Source organism: Vespa crabro, chromosome 4 (genome assembly GCF_910589235.1).
Source record: "Vespa crabro chromosome 4, iyVesCrab1.2, whole genome shotgun sequence".
NCBI classification, from domain to species: Eukaryota; Metazoa; Arthropoda; class Insecta; order Hymenoptera; family Vespidae; genus Vespa; species Vespa crabro.
This window is the reverse complement of record NC_060958.1, coordinates 2513142-2531787: the sequence shown is the minus strand read 5'-3', so window position 1 is coordinate 2531787 and position 18646 is coordinate 2513142.

Below are 18646 nucleotides of genomic sequence, written 5' to 3'. Positions count from 1 at the left end.
TGCTATAAGCATTATCAGGGTCTTCTCACCTATATTGTTGTCCATATCGAGTAGTAGTTTTTCCTTCTTCATAGCGTACTCCATCAGTGAACCTTCCTTATATCTGTCGATGTAGCGTATATACCTGTATTCCATCCCTTGTCTGCAAATGATTTCAAGAACTTTTGTTTCCATTCGTTCCAACTAGCCTCCATTGTTAACTCTGTTAATATTGCTGAGTGCCAATCCACACATACTCTGTCAAGGAATAATCTTAGGGTATCGATTTTTGTGTTATCTCTATTAATTTTGAATCTTCGACACTCTCTTTCAAATGTCTCCAATCATTGTTCTGCATTTGAATGTTTGCACACAAATTTTTCGATCATAAATTGTCCCAATATACCCTTTAAATCTATTTGGTTTTCTTTTTCCTGTGCGCGTTCTACTATGTCCTTCTCAACTACTTCGTCTAGGTATAAATCATTGAATATTACATTTCCAATTTCGTCGAAATACGTACTTTCCATTTTCTGTGTGCATTTAATCCATATTTTTTTCTCCTGGCCTCTTTGATTGAGGCTTTTTTTCATTCTCGTATAACCTTCCGTTTTTATTAGTTCGCTGTGATTACTTACGAATTTCTCGTTTCCGGCATTATGTATTTTTCTTTATCCTCAGTTGTGATAGAGATTATAGCAATCACGTTTGTTTTTCTCTCACTTGGTGATGAAACATATTTAAATGCAAACTGTAGTTTTCTTTCCATTATAGACAAAGAATTGTCGTTTTATAATATCTTAATATATTTTATATTAACTCGTTTTAATTAGGGTGAAGTGACAAACGAAAATATTTTTCTCTGTGAACAAAGAAACGACAATTCACGTTTAATGTTTACTCTGTTATATTTTCTATTTTACTCTCGTACTACTTTTCTCATCTAAGTTCTATTTCTCACTGCCAGTTTCTCTCCACAAATCTTAACGGCTCGATTTGTAGATAACAAAAGAATTTGTAGATAACAAAAACAAAAGAAGGGTGGGCCATGAGACGCGTGACAAATCTACCTGGAGAAAGTATACTTTCTTTACATAGTTATTATCGATATTTTTGTTTTTATTGTTATTATTAAAACTATTATTAACGTTATTATCGCTAATATCGTTAATATTAATATTATTATTATTATAGTTATTAACATCTATATTGTTATTATTTTTATTACTATTATCGTTATTATCGCCATAATTATTATCGTTATTATCGTAAATACCATTATTATTGTTACTGTTATTATTATTAATATCGGTATTATCGTTATTATTGTTATCATTATTATCGTTATTATCATAACTATCGTTATTATTATTATTATAATTATTATTATTATTATTATTATTATTATTATTATTATTATTATTATTGTTATTAATATTATTCTTATTATTATTATTATTACCTTTATTATCGTCATTATCGATATTATGATTATAATTTTTGTCGTTATTATCGTTATTATCGTTGTTATCGTTATTATTGTATTCATTATTATTATTGCTATTATTATTATCGATATTATCGTTATTATCGTAATTATTACTATTGTTATTATCGAACTTATCGTTAATATTGTTATTATCTTTATGATTATTATTACTATTATCGTTATTATCGGCATTACTGTTATTAACGTTATTATTTTTATTATTATTATCTTTATTATCGTTAATATTGTTACTTTTAATACCGTTATTATCGCCATTATTGCTATTATTATGATAATTATTATCGTTATTAGAATTATCTTTATTATCGTTAATAGTCTTATTATTAATATCGTTATTATCGTTGTTATTATTATTATTATTATTATCGTTAATAACGTTACTATCTTTATTATTATTATTGCTATTATCGTTAGTTACGTTATTATTAATATCGTTATTATCGTTATTATTGTTAATTCTATTAATTCTTTTTCGTTATTATCATTATTATTGGTATTATTGTTATAGTGATTATTCTTGTTACAATTATTGTTATTTTCTTTTTATCGTTATTATTGTTTTTATTATCAAAGTTGTCATTGTTATAATCTTAATTTTCCCTATTATTATTATTATTATTAATGTTATTATGGTTGTTATCGTTATAATTTTTAGTAATATTATCGTTAATATTGTAGTTATTGTCCTTTTTACTTTCGTTATTACCGTTATTATTGCTATTATTAATAGAATTATTGCCATTATTATCTATATTATCGTCATTATCGTTATTATCGTTATTATTATAATCGTTATTATTGTTATTATGATTATTAAGGTTATTATTATTATCGTTGCGACTATTATTACCTTTACTTTTGTTATTATTATTATTATTATTATTAATGTTATTATCGTTGTTATCGTTATTATTGTTATTATTCATTTCGTTAATAACGTTATTATTGTTATTTCTATTGCCGTTCTTATCGTTTTATTGCTGTTATTATTATAATCATTATCGTTATTATTATTATTATAGTTATTATTCTTATTATTCTTATTATTATTATCGTTATTAACATTAATATCGTTGATGTCTATATGATTATTATTATTATTATTATTATCGTAAATATCGTTATTCACGATATTATAATTACTACTATTATCGTTATAATCGGTATTATTGAAATTGTTATTATCGGTATTATTATATTCGTTATTATCGTAATTATCGTTAATATCGATATTATCGCTGTTTTTGTTATTATAGTTATTATTACTACTATTATTATCGTTATTATAGTAAATATCGTTATTATCGTTATTATTATTATTACCGTTCTTATCGTAAATATTATTATCGTTATTTTAGTTATTATCGCTGTTATCGTTATTATCGTTATTATTGTTATTACTATTATTATTATTATTATCTTTATTTTCTTAATTATCGTTAATATCGTTATTATTATAATTATTACGGTCATTATCGTTATTTTCTTTATTATCGGTATTACCGTTATTATGTTTATGGCCATTATCGTTATAATCGTTATTATTGTTATTAACGTTTTTATCGTTAATATCGTTATTATCTTTATTTTTATTTTTATTATTATCGATTTTATCGTTATTTATATTTTTACTATTTTCACTTTATCGTTATTATTATTATAGTTATTATTAGTATTATCGATATTATCGTTATAGTTTTTAATATTATAATTATTCATATCGTTATTATTGTTATTATTATTAGTATTATTATACTATTAAGGATATTATTGTTAATATTATTATTATTATTATAACCGATGTTATAGTTATTATATTTATTATTATTATCTTTATTATCGTTATTTTTGTTATGTTTATTATAGTTATTATCGTTAATACTGTTGTTTTTGTTATTAATACTATTACTATTATCGTTATTATAGTTATAGTCGTGATTACTTTTATTATTATTCTCGTTAATATCGTTATTATTGTTTTATTATTATTGCTATAAACGTTATTTTCGTTATTATCGTTATTGTTGTTTTTATTACTACAATTTTATCTTTATTATTGTTATTATTGTTACTATTAACATAATTATTATCATAGTTGTTATTATTGTTACTATTATCGTAATAATTATTATTGTTATTTTTATTATTATTATTATTATTATCGTTAATATCATTATTATCTTTATTACTGTTATTCATATTATTAACAATATCGTTTTTATCGTTTTTATCGTTATTATTGTTAAAATTATTATCGTTATTAACATTATTATCCTTAATATTATTATTACTATTATCGTTATTTCGTTGTTTCTTTACTAAAGTTATTATTATTATCGATATTTTCGTTATTATCGTTATTATTGTTATAATTAGTACCAGCATTATCGTTATTATCGTTATTTTTATTATAGTCATTATCGTTAATATAGCTTTTATTGTTATTATCAATATTATTATTATTATTATTATTATTATCATTACAATCTTTATTATCGTTATTATAGTTATTATAGATATTATTATTATTATTATTATCGTTACTATCCATATTATCGTTATAATCCTTATTATAAATATTAGTATCGTTAATATCTTTATGATCGTTGTTTTCGTTATTATTGTTATTATTATTATCGTTATTATTATTTTCGCTAATATCGTTGCTTTTATTATTTTTTTCGTTCTTATAGTTATTAACGTTATCATTTTTTTATTACTATTGTTACTGTTATTATTATTGTTATCGTTATTATCGTTATTATCGTCATTATTGTTACTTTTATTATTGTTATTACCGTTATTATAGTTATTTTTGTTAATATTATTATAGTTATGATCATTATTATCGTTCTTATCATCATTATCGTTAGTATTGATATTATTGTTATTATTACTACTGTTATTATCGTTATGATCGTTTACATTATTATTGTTATAAAAATTATTATTATAGTTATTATCGTTATTATCCTTAATATTATTATTATTATTATCCTTATTATCGTTATTATCGTTATTATTATTATTACTATTGTCGTCATTATCGATAATAATATTGTCGTTTTTATCTTTATTATCGTTATTATTGTTATTGTTATTATTAATATTATCGCTATTATCGTTAATATTGTTATTATTTTTATCGATATTATCTCTATTAATGTTAATATTGTTATCGTTATTATCGATATTATCGATTTTATCGCTATTATTTTCCATTATTATTATAATTATTATTGTTTTTATCGTAATTATCGTTATTATTGTTATTATTATTATTATTATCGTTATTATCTTTATTATCTTTATTATCGTTATTATTGTTATTATTTTGTCGTTATTATCGTTAATATCACTATTATCGTTATTATTGTTATTATTATTACTATTATCGTTATTATCTTTATTATCCTTCTGATTATTATTATTATTATCGTCATTATCGATTTTTTCGTTATTGTTTGTTATTGTTATTATTATGATAATCGTCATTATCGTTATTATTGTTATTACTGTAACTATTACAATTTTTGTTATCGTTATTACTGTTAATGTCGTTATCATTGTTATTATTATTATTACTATCGTTATTAAAGTTATTATATTTATTATTATTAGTATTATATATGTAAAGAAAGTATACTTTCTCCAGGTAGATTTGTCACGCTTCTCATGGCTCGCCCTTTCTTTGTTTTTTTTATCTATAAATTCTTTTGTTACCTACAAATCTAGCCGTTAAGATTTCATTATCGTACTTATTGTTATTATTAATATTAATATCATCGTTATTATTATTATTTTATTGTTATTATTGTTATTATGGTTATTATTATTATCGTTAATATCGTTATTTTCATTATAATTATTATTATTGTTATATATATGATCGTTATTATCGATATTAATGTTTTTATTATCACCAATGTTATCGTTATAATTCGTATTATCGTTACATTATCATAATTATTATCATCATTATCTGTATTATCGTTATTATCGCTATTATTATTATTATCGTTATTTTCATTATTATCCTTATTATTTTTATTATTAATATCGTTATTATCGTTATTATCATTATTATTTTTATTATTATTAATATTATTATCGTAATTATCATCTACATTGTTTTCATAATTATTGCTATTATTTTTATTATTATTATCTTTATAATTGTGAATATCGTTATTAATGACATTATTGTTATTATTAATATTATAATTAACGATTTTATCAGTAATATCGTTATTATTATTATTGTTTTTATGGTTATTATCGCTATTACATTTGTCATAATTAACGTTGTCTTCGTTATTATCCTTTTTTTTGTAATTATTATTATTATTATCGTTATTATCATTATTATTATTATTATTATTGACGTTATCATCGTTATTATTGTAATTAATGTTACTTTTATCACCATGTAATAGTTATTAACATTCTTACCGTTTTTATTGTTACTATTATTATTATTATCGTTATTATTGTTGTTATCGTTATTATTGTTACTATAAATACTTTTATTATTGTCATTATTGTTATTACTATTATTAACGTTATAGCTATTATCATTATTATCCTTATTATCCATAATATCTTTATTAATTTTATTATTATTATTAATATGATAATCGTTATTATCGTTAATATCGATATTATCTTTATTAATTTTATTATTATTGTAATTATCGTTATTATCGTTATCATCGTTTGTATCATTATTATCACTATTATTATTATTATTATTATAATTTGTTATTATTGTTATTATTGTTACTATTATTATTATAAATATCTTTATTATCATTATCATCGTTATTATCCTTATAATTGTTATTATTATTATTATTATTATTAACGATATTATTAATATTATTTTATAACAATAATTATGATTATCTATATTACCGTTAATATTGTTATTATTATTATAGATATTATCCTTATTATTGTTATTATTCTTATCGTTGTGATCGTTATTATCGTTATTATTGTTATTATTGTTATTATTACCTCTATTATTATCGTTATTAACGTTTTTATCATTATCGTTATTAATGTTACTTTCGTTATTATCGTTATTATTATTATTTTTATCTTTATTATTATTATCGTTATTACTGTTATTATCGTTATTATTATTAAAAACGATATTATCGTTATAATTTTTATTATCTATATCGTTATTTTCGTTACTTTAATTATTAACGTTTATATCGTTTATTATTGTTAGATTTTCTCTTATTATTATCATTAATGTCGTTATTACCTCTATTATTATTAATATTTCTGTCCTTATTTTCTTTATTATTGTTATTAACATTATCGTCTATATAGTTATTATTGTTATTACAAATAATTTTTTCGTTATTATCAGCATTATCGTTATTATCATTATTAACTTAATTACCGTTATTATTGTTAGTACCGTTGTTATCTTAATTATCGTTATTATCGTTATTATCGTTATTATTATTATTTCTATTATCGTTATTATCGTTATTATCAATATTATTAGTATTATTATCGTTGCTATCGTTATAATCCTTATATTCGTTATTACTATTATAGCTAATATCGTTTTATTGTATATACTGTTATTATTTTTATTGTTATAATTATAATAATCGTTATAATCGTTACTATAGTAATCATCGTTATTATTGTTATTAAAACATTTATTATTATCATTATTTTTCTTATTTGGTTAATATTGTTACTATTGTTCATATTATTATATTTATCATCCTTATTATCTTATTATTGTTATTATTATTATTATAATTATCTTTATTAACGTTTATATTGTTATAGTTATTGACGATATTGTTGATATTATTGGTAATTATATTATTGATGATATCGTTATTATCCTTATTATCGTTATTAATATTATTCTTATTATCGACATTATTGTTATTATCGTTATTATTATTGTTATATGTTTCGTTATTTTCGTATTAATATACCGTTATTATCGTTATTATTGTTTTTATTGTTATTTGCGTTAATAATAATAATATTATTATTATTATTATTATCGTTATTATCCTTATTATCGTTATTATCTTTACTATTATTATTTTTATTATCGTTATAATTGTAATGTTTTTATCGTTATCATTGTTATTTTTGTTATTATTAACACTATTATTATCTTTACTTTCTTTATTATAGTAATTATTATAATCGTTATTATCATTATTATCGGTATTATTGTTATTGTTATTATTATTATTATTATTATCGTTATCCTCGTTATTATCGGTATTTTTATTATTTTTATTAACTTTATTATCGTTATTATCGTTATTTTCGTTATTATCATTTTTTTGTTATCATCGTTTATATTGTTATTATCGTTATATTCGTTATTATTGTTATTATTTTTGTCGTTCTTAACGTTCTTATTATTATTGTTATTATCGTTTTTATAGTTACAATCGTTAGTATTGTTATTATTTTTATTGTTCTGATTGTTATTATCATTATAATCGATATTATTATTATTATTATTGTTTTTATCATTATTATGATTATTAGTATTCTTACTATTATCGTTATTGTCTTTATTATTATCGTCGTAATTATCGTTATCGATGTTATTGATATTTTTATTATTATTATTATCGTTATTACCGTAAATATTGTTATTATGCGTATCGATATTATCGTTCATTAAGTTAATATTGTTATCATTATTGTCGTTATTATTAATATTATTTCCATTATTTCTATTATTATTACCGTTATTATCGATATTATCTTTGAAATGGTTAATATTATAATCGACATTGTCATTATTATCGTTACTATTACTACCATTATTGTCGTAATTATTGTTATTATTTTTATTGTTACTACTCTTCCTATCGTTATAATCGTTATTTTCTTTAGTATCGTTATTATCGTTATTTCCGTTATTACTGTTATTATTTTTATCTTTGTTATCATTATTATTCTTATTTTCCTTATTATTATTATCGTTATTATCGTTATTATTAATATTGCTATTATCGTAATTATTATTATTATTTTTATCGTACTTATCGTTATTATCGTTATCATTTTTCTTATTACTATTGTTAATGTTATAATTATTATTATCGTTATTACCGTTATTATGGTCATTATTTTTATTATTATTATTGATATTACCGCTATTATAGTTATTCTTATTATTATTACTCTAGTTATTAACATTATTATCGTTTTCATTTTTATAATTATTATTGTTATTATACATATCATTGTTATTATTATTATAATCTTTATCGTTCTTATCATCATTATCGTTAGTATTGTCATTACTGTTATTATTACTACTGATATTATCGTTATTATCGTTATTATCTTTATTAATATTATTATTATTAAAATTATTATTATAGTTATTAACGTTATTATCCTTCATATTATTATTATTATTATCGTTATTATCGTTGTTATCGTTATTATCTTAATTATCGTTATTATTGTTATTATTATTATTATTATCGTGATTATCTTTATTATCTTTATTATCGTTATTATTGTTATTATTATTATCGTTATTATCGTTAAAATCATTATTATCTTTATTATTGTTATTAATATTATTAATATTATTGTTATTATCATTATTATCCTTCGGATTATTAATATTATTGTCGTCATTATCGTAATTATCGTATTATTAATATAATTATCATCGTCATTTTCATCTTTTTCGTTATTGTAGTTATTATTATTATTATGATAATCGTCAGTATCGTTATTGTTGTTATTACTGTTATAATTAATTTTTATTAACGTTATTTCCGTTAAAATCGTAATCATTGTTATTATTATTATTATTATAATTATCATTATTATTATTATTATTATTATTATCATTATTTAGGTTATTATATTAATTATTATTAGTATTATATATGAAAAGAAAGTATATGTTTCATCACCAAGTGAGAGAAAAACAAACGTGATTGCTATAATCTCTATCACAACTGAGGATAAAGAAAAATACATAATGCCGGAAACGAGAAATTCGTAAGTAATCACAGCGAACTAATAAAAACGGAAGGTTATACGAGAATGAAAAAAAGCCTCAATCAAAGAGGCCAGGAGAAAAAAATATGGATTAAATGCACACAGAAAATGGAAAGTACGTATTTCGACGAAATTGGAAATGTAATATTCAATGATTTATACCTAGACGAAGTAGTTGAGAAGGACATAGTAGAACGCGCACAGGAAAAAGAAAACCAAATAGATTTAAAGGGTATATTGGGACAATTTATGATCGAAAAATTTGTGTGCAAACATTCAAATGCAGAACAATGATTGGAGACATTTGAAAGAGAGTGTCGAAGATTCAAAATTAATAGAGATAACACAAAAATCGATACCCTAAGATTATTCCTTGACAGAGTATGTGTGGATTGGCACTCAGCAATATTAACAGAGTTAACAATGGAGGCTAGTTGGAACGAATGGAAACAAAAGTTCTTGAAATCATTTGCAGACAAGGGATGGAATACAGGTATATACGCTACATCGACAGATATAAGGAAGGTTCACTGATGGAGTACGCTATGAAGAAGGAAAAACTACTACTCGATATGGACAACAATATAGGTGAGAAGACCCTGATAATGCTTATAGCAGCAGGACTACCAGAATTTATAAGAAATAAGATAGACAGAGAAAAGTGTCAAAATTCGACAGAACTATTATAGGAGATAAAGAAATGTGAAAATCTGGTAAGTAAGAACAATTTTAAAAAGAAGAAAGAGGAAAGACAAGATAACAACAAGAAATTTGAAGAGAAAAGACCATGTAAGAACTGTGAAAAACTAAACAAAGGTATTAGATATCACTCAGAGGACGCCTGTTGGTTTAGAAAAGAAACCAGAATAAACAAAAGCAACTCGATGATAGAAGTAGACCTATGCAAGGAACAAAAAACTAATAACCACACCATTGATCAAAATAAAGATGATATTAGAAGAGATGTTAGAAGTAAACGGAACATATGACCCAGGTTCCCAAGTCTCTCTAATAAATTCGGGACTAGTTAAAATAAAAAAAAAGAAAAAGAAATAAAAGATAAAAATAAAATATTTTTAAAAACGGTCAATGATGTGATACAAACAAAAGGTTTAGTAACCATTAAAATAAAAATTTTCGATAAAGAAGAATACGTTGACGTATTTATTGTAGAAAGAAATGTCTTTGAAAATTTTATTATTGGGTTGGATATGATAAAGAAATTCAAACTAACCCAAGATGAAAATCTACAAATATCTCGAAAGAGAGAAACACAGACAAAAGAAAATATAAGAACATTGGATACAAAGAAAGAAATAAAAGAAGTTAAAATAAACTTTAACGAACATGTGAATGAGGACGAATTTAGATCAGATCTGAATCACTTGGATAATACAAAAAAAACAAAGATAAAAATACTAATATAAAAATATAATTTTATATTTGCAAAAAACAAATATGATGTAGGCACCGTTTCGGACTATGAAGCGCGAGTAGACTTACTGGTTGATAAGTACTGCAGTAAGAGACCATATAGGTGCGCTATAGAAGATAAAAAAGAGATAGAAAATCAAGTAGCAAAACTATTAGAAAATAAATTGATCAAAGAATCTTATAGTCCGTTTGCAGCACCAGTAACTCTGGCATTCAAGAAAGATGAGAACAAACGATCACGATTGTGTATAGATTTTTGTGAATTAAACAAGATAGTTACATCACAAGCTCAACCATTTCCATTAATAGAAGATTTAATATTAAAAGCAAGAAACTGTAAATACTTCACCACATTAGATATAAATTCCGCTTTCTGGTCAATTCCATTACGTATTGAAGATAGACAAAAAATTGGATTCGTTACATAAGAGAGACACTTCCAATGGACATGTCTACCATTCGGACTAAAAACATCACCAGCCATTTTCCAGAGAATATTATCGAATATTCTAAGAAAGCACAAACTGAAAGATTTTTCAGAGAATTACATAGAGGACATATTAATTTTTTCAGTATCATTTGAAGAACACATAGAACACATAGAAAGAGTAATGAAGGCAATAGTAAACGAAAGTTTCAGACTAAAATTTAAAAAATGTACATTTGCAACAGTATCAGTGAAATATCTCGGACACATAATAGAGCACAATACAGTAAGACCAGTAAAGAATAATCTAATTTCAATACGAAATTTTTCTACTCCAAAAACTCAAAAGAACATTAGACAATTTCTTGGAAAAATAAACTTTTATCACGAATACATACCGAAAAGCTCAATACTACTAGACCCATTACATAGACTGTTAAGGAAAAATGAAAAGTTCATATGGTCTGAAGAGTGTGAGAAATCCTTCAAAGGTATAAAAAATCTACTATGCTCTCAACCAGAGTTGCAAATATTTGGCAGGAATTTACCAATAAGAATTTACATGGATGCATCACTGGAAGGCATTGGTGCGATATTTAAGCAAGTACAGAGTGATGGTCAAGAAAAGCCAATAGCATACTTTTCGAAAAAGTTAAATGATTCACAAAAGAGAAAAAAGGCAATTTACTTAGAATGCCTGGCAATCAAGGAAGCGGTAAAATATTGGCAACATTGTTTGATCGGAAGAAAATTTACGATATTCACAGACCATAAAACATTAGAAGGTACGAACATAAAAGCTAGAACAGATGAAGAACTTGGAGAATTAACATATTATTTATCTCAATATGACTTTCAAATAAAATATATTCCGGGAAAAGATAACGCTGAAGCAGATAGTCTATGCAGAAATCCAGTACTGGAATCATCCGAAAATACGGAAGAAATACTAAGAATAATCAACCTAATAAAAATAAAAGAAATAAAAACAGATCAAAAAGAAAATATAACATTGCAAAAAACAAAATCAAAACTAATAGAAAAAGACGGGATATTCTATAAAAAAAATTAGAAACAAAGAAAAAATAATCTTATCTACAGAACTAAGCTAAAAATTAATTAAAGAAATACATTCTGAATGGTGTCATATAGGCATCAAACAAATGATAAGCAGGATATCCCCTTATTACACAGCTAAAGGAATAACAGCAAATATAAAAAAAGTTTGCCGAAACTGCGAAATATGCATTAAGAACAAATCCAGGGGACAAGGAAAATATGAACGGATGTCACAACTAGGACCGGCAACGAAACCGTTCGAAATCATGTCAATAGATACCATCGGAGGCTTCGGAGGACAAAGATCAACAAAAAGATACCTTCATTTACTGGTGGATCATTTTACAAGATACGCGTTCATGAGAACATCAAAAACCCAGAGTGCAACGGATTTCATCAAGCTGATAAGTGGAATACTAGAAACCGACAAAATAGGAGTGATACTCGCAGATCAATACCCGGGAATAAACTCAAAAGAATGTATGGAATTTCTCATAAAAAAGGATACGAAACTGATTTTTACGGCTGTCAATGCGCCCTTTTCCAACGGTCTGAACGAGAGAATGAATCAGACATTAGTAAACAAAATAAGATGCAGAATAAACGGGAAAGGAAAAAAAAGAGCTTGGACAACGATCGCTATAGAATGTTTGGATAAATACAATGAAACAGAGCATACAGTAACCGGCTTCACGCTTAAATATTTGTTAGATGGGACAATCACCAGCATTCTACCCGAAGTGATAAAAAAAAGAAAAAATGATAAAACAAATTGGATAAGAGATAAAGAACTAGCCCTAGAAAGAACAAAAAGATCACATGAATATAACAAAAGAATATTTAACAAGAATAGAAAGAATCACCAATTTAACACAGGAGATTTGGTATATATAGAAGATGGCAATAGGTTGAATAGAAAGAAATTAGAGGAATTGAGAATTGGCCCTTTCCAAATAATAAAAAAAATTTCAGAGTCTATATACGAAATAAAAACGGGGAAACAGAAACAAGAAACCGGATTCTTCCACATAACAAAACTACTTCAGATATCAGAAGATGGAGAAGAGGACTAAAAATTGTAGACATTTTATCCGAGAAGGGGGGAGATGTAAAGAAAGTATACTTTCTCCAGGTAGATTTGTCACGCGTCTCATGACCCAACATTCCTTTGTTTTTGTTATATATAAATTCTTTTGTTACATTCAAATCGAGCCATTAAGATTTGGAGAGAGAATCTGGCAGTAGGAAATAGAATGTAGATGAGAGAAGTAATACGATAGTAAAATATAAAATTTAACAGAGTGAACAATAAACGTGAATTGTCGTTTCTTTGTTCACAGAGAAACACATTTTCGTTTGTCACTTCACCCTAATTAATACGAGTTAAATTAAAAAAAATTAAGATATTATACTATATGCATGATAACAACATTAACGACTATAACAATAATAATAATGATAATAATAACAATAATAACGTTAATAAAGATTATAACGGCAATAATAGTAATGATAAAAACGACACTACTAATGTAAATACCAACCATGACAATGATAATAACGATACTTACGATAATAGTACAATAACTTCGATAATAATAACAATAATAGTAATAACAATCATACCGATAATAACGATAATAACGATATTAACGATATTAATTATAACGATAATGACGATAATAATAAAAATAATAATAACGATAATAACGATAATTACGATGAAAGAGATAATAACGAAAAAATAATAATAATAATAAAAATAATAACGATAATAGCGATAATATCGTTATAAAGAATAGCAATAAAAACGAATATATAGATAATAATAAAATTAATAACAATAATAACGATAATAATGGTAAAAACGATAATAATAATAACAATATTAACGACAATAAAAATAATAACAATAGTCATAAAAACGATATTGACGATAATAACGATAATAATAATAACAATAATAACGACAATAACTATAATAATGATAATAACGATAAAAATTATAATAATAATAGCAATGAAAACGATAATAACGGTAATAAAAATAACAAAAATAACGATGAAAACAATATTAAAAGTAACGATAATTGAAATAATAGCAATAATAACGATAATAACGAAAAAAAGAATAATAATAATAACATTAATAACGATAATAACGATAGTAAATATAATAATAATAACGATAATGACGATGACAATAATATTAATAATGACGATAATAACGTTAAATACGATAATTTGGTTAAAGATAATCCTGTCAATAACGATAAAAGCAATAATAATAATAAAGATAATAACGTTTATAACAATTACAATAATAATGATGAATCGAAAATAACAATATTAAAAATTATAATGATAGTAACGATAATAATAGTAGTAATAATAACAATAACATCGATAATAAGGATTATAACGATAATAATATTAACGATAATAATGACAATATTTATAATAATAATAACGATACCTACATTAATAACGATAATTATTTTAATAATAGTAAAGATAATATCGATATTAACGATTATACCATTAATAATGATAATAACGATAATAACGATAGTACCGATAATAACAATAATACCAATAATCATATTTGCGATAATAACGAAAATACTGATAATCATAATTACGATAATAACGATAATAACTATAAAAATATTAAGAACAACAACGATAATATCGTTAATAATAATAATAATAATAATAACAATAATAACGATAATAACGATAAAAACGATAAACATAATAGCGATAATATAGACAACAATAATAAAAGTAATAGCAATAATAGCGATTTAAACGATAATAACGATAATAATAATAATAATAATAACGATAATAACTATAATAATAATAACAACGATAATAATTATATTAATAATAGCAATAATAACGATATTTACAGTAATAAAAATCACAATAAGAACGATATTAACGAAAATAATAATAACAGTATTAACGATAACAACGATAATAACATTAATAATAATATTAATAATAACGAAAGGAAGGATAATAAAGGTGATAACGATAATAATTATGACAATTATAATGATAATAACATTAATAACGGTAATAATAATAAAAATAATAACAATATACACGATAATAATAATAATAATAATAATAATAATAAAGATAATAACGATAGTAACGACAATAAAAATAATAATGATAATAACGATAATAACAATAATAAAGATTATAGTGATAATAATAATAACGAAATTAACATAACAAAATATAATAATGATAATAACGTTAATGGCGATAATAATTTTAATGATATTAACTATAATAACGTTGATAATAATAACAATTATAACGATAATGTCGATAATAATAATATTAACAATAACAATAATAGCAATAATAATGATAATAACGAAAAAAAATTAATAGAATTAAAAATAATAACGATAATGACGATGAAAATAATATTAAAAATAACAATAATAAAAATAATCACAATAATAAAGATAATAATAATAACATAAATAACGATAATAGCTATAATAATAATGAAGATAATAACGTTAATAACGATAATAATAATAATAATAACAACGATAATAACGATAATAATAATAAGAATATTAAAGATAATAATGATAATAATTCTAACAACGATAATAATTATCATAATAATACCAATAATGACGATAATAACTCTATTAAATGTAACAATATTAACGATAATAAAGAAAACAATAATAAAAATAATAACGTTAATAACAATAATACCGATAATAACGATAATAATAATAATAATCATTGAGATAATAACAATATTAACGATAAGTACGATAATAACAATAGTAATAATAACAATGTTAACGATAATATAGATTATAATAACAATAATAGTAATTACAATAATACCGATAATAACGATAATAACGATATTAATGATAATATTTATAGCGTTAATGACGATAATGATAATAATAATAACCACAATAATAACCATAATAAAGATATTATCGATAATACCGAAAATAATACTAACTATAATGACGGTAATAATAATAAGAATAACGATAATAACGATAATATAATGATAATAATTGTAATTACGATAATAATAGTAGTAATAATAACAATAATAACAATAACAGCGATAATATCGATATTAACGATAATTACGATAATAACGATAATAATAATAATAATAACAATTATAACGATAATAACCATAATAGCGATAATAATAATAGTAATATTAACAATAATTTCCACAATAACGATAATATCGATAATAATAATTACAACAATGACGATAATAACGATAATAACAATATTAACAATAACTATAGTTACTCTTATTACAAAAATAAAGGTAATAATAATAACGAAAATGACAATAATAAAAATAACAATAATAAAGATAATAACAATAATAATAATACTAATGATAGCAAAATAACAATAATAACGATAATAACGTTAATAACGATAACAATAATAACAATATTAAAGATGCTAGCAATAACAAAAAATTCGATTATATCGATAATAACGGTAATATTAATAATAATTATAACAATAATAACTATTATAACTATAATAACGATTAGCACGATAATTATAATAATAATAATAACAATAATGACAATATTAACAGTTAAAACGGTAGTAACGAAAATAACAAAAATAATAATGACAATAATAACGATAATAACGACAATAAGATTTATTGTAATAATAATAACGATAAAAAGATAATAATAATAACAAAAATGACGATAATAAAAGATTATAATGATAATAAAGAGAATAATCATAACGATCATAACGATAATAACGACAATAACAATATTGATAATAATAATAATAACGATAATAACAATAATGACGAATATGTCGATAATAATATTAATAATAATAATGATAATAACGATTATAACGATAATAAAGGCAATAATAATAGATTTAATAACGATATTTACGATAATAACGATAATAATTATTCTAATAATAACGATAATAACGATTATTATAATAGTAATAATAATAGTAACAATAAAAAACGATTATGACGATAGCAATATTAACGCTACTGACAATAATATCGATTATAATAATAAAAATAATAATGCTAATGAAGATTATATCGATAATAATAATAACAATAATAGCGATAAGAACGATAATAATAGTAATAATAATAATAACAATAAAAAGGATGATATTAATAACGCTAATAACGATAATAATAATAAAATAATATCGATAATAACGATAATGACGGAAATAATAATAAAATTAATAACGATATTTACGATAATAACGAAAATAAGAATAACGATAATAACGATAATAATTATATTAATAATATCGAAAATAAGGATATTAACGATAATAGCGATAATAATAGTAACAATATTATCTATAATAACGTTAATTATTTCAACAACGATAATAATTGTCATAATATTATCAATAATAACGACAACAGGGGTAGTAAAAATAACGCTAATAACGAAAATAATAATAATAATAATAATAGTAATAATACTAACGATAATTACAATAATAACGATAATAATGATAGTAATAATAACAATAATAACATTAATAACAAAATAACGATAATAACGATAGTAATATATACGAAAATATCGATAATATCGATAATTATAATAAGAATATAAACGATAATATCGATTATAATAATAACAGTAATAACGACAATAACGATAGTTATTAATAATAACCAAAATAACGATAATATCGATAATAATAATAACAATATTAACTAAAATATCGATAAAAATAATAATAAAAATAACAATAATAAAAATAATAAAGATAATGACGATAATAATAACGATAATATTAATAAAAATAATTACGATAATGACAATATTAATCATAATAACGATAATTACGATAATAACGATTATAAAAATAACGATAATAACGATAATAATAATAATAATAATAATAACGATATTTACGATAATAATAATAATAATAATAATAATAATAATAATAATAATAAAGATGACAACGATATCAACGATAATAACGATGTTAACGGTAATAATAATAAGGATAACAATAATATCGGTAATAATAACAACAATATTAACGATAATATCGAATATAATAATAATAATATCAGACATAATAACGATAATAACGATAACAACCACTACAATAATAACAATAATAAATATAATAGTAAT